Here is a 1,419-nt window from a genome sequence, read left to right on the forward strand (position 1 = left end):
GTGGTGTGCAGAGACGTTTGACTGACAGTGTACATGTAATCTATTAAAAGTGGCTGACACTTTTGTGGTCTCTTGACCAGACTGGCTTCTACTGCAGTGACTTCCTTGGGCCGCTGTTCTTCGGTGCTTTCAAAAAGTAACGGAGCCATTTTAAACTTCCTAGACCTTTGCATGTTTCCATAACTGCCCAACATGGATTTCGTACCAATTCCAACTGTCATATTTAACTTGAAGGTCAGGGCATTGAAGAAATATTGACTGTTTCAAAGGTCAAGAATGTGGAAGGAATACAGTGTTTCATTTTATAACTGAAAGTGGTCGTAGGCTCTCTTGCAGAAAGAGGGAATGTTTAACTTTCGTGTTTGGCAGATTGACTTGTTCTGAACCTTAGCTGTCCCATGATTGGCTAAAGAAAATGGTCACGGGTAACCAATCTGACAAGGATGTGAGGAAAATCTTTGGGAATCCTCAAACCACTGTTCACTCCAAGGCTTAACTGCAAATAATAATCAGCTTTATGCCCTCCATAGTGCTCAGTAAATATTTTTGTCACAACTCTGTGTGTCACCAGGATGGCCGAGTGGTTAAGGCGTTGGACTTAATATCCAGTGGATGTTTTCCTGCGTGTGTTCAAACCCCACTCCTGGTACTTGTGCATTGCTTTACTTTCTTTCTCCCTCAAGCAAATCTACAATTCATCATCTGCTACAGGATTCCCAGCATACAGTATTTCAATTCAACAAGCATGATAATGTCAACTCTAAAGACAACATAGGCAGATTTTCAAAAAGCAGTAGATGGTTTAGTAATCAAGGAGATACTGACCACTGCCCACCATTGAAAGTGCCTACAATTGGACTTTGAAGTATTGGAGGAAGTTTGCCTGGTTTGATGAATCCCATTTTCGGTTGCATCATGTGCATGGGCAGGTATGTCTATGGGATGCACTGGACTGGTACACAGCCCCATACATAGCAGGACTCCGTGCACCACGCGTCCTGACACATAACTTTGATGATGATCACAGGAGTAATCTGTCATTTGTACCACAATAGCCCTTCTGTTGATTTGTACCACATGGGATTGCCTACATTCATATCTCACATTGACGAGTCTTGGCTGCCCGTTGGCGGCTCATGGTGTTTCCCTCATCAGACCCCTCTCAGTAGGTACCCGACCATAATGATTTAGCCCTGATGAAAGTCACTCGAAATCTTAAATCATTAAAACATGTTGAATGAGTACCAAATGTTGCCTCACCATCTAATATATCCCAAATCTTGACATGCACCATTTTTATGGTCAACACCATGGCAAATTATGCTGGACATTTTGCTCAAAATGCAATTTTCATGATGGTATTTATAAATGTAACCTGCATAGTTTTCACAGTCAAACCATTTGACGAGTCCTGCCATG

The 1,419-nt window shown here is 42.1% G+C and overlaps 1 non-coding gene across 1 annotated transcript; it reads left to right on the forward strand.

The window, feature by feature from the left end:
• The first annotated feature begins 566 nt into the window (after nt 1-566).
• trnal-uaa (transfer RNA leucine (anticodon UAA)) lies at nt 567-649 on the forward strand. Its single transcript has one exon. It is a non-coding gene; the product is annotated as a tRNA-Leu (tRNA).
• Nucleotides 650-1,419: the final 770 nt, after the last annotated feature.

Source organism: Brienomyrus brachyistius, chromosome 23, assembly GCF_023856365.1.
Source record: "Brienomyrus brachyistius isolate T26 chromosome 23, BBRACH_0.4, whole genome shotgun sequence".
Lineage (NCBI taxonomy): Eukaryota > Metazoa > Chordata > Actinopteri > Osteoglossiformes > Mormyridae > Brienomyrus > Brienomyrus brachyistius.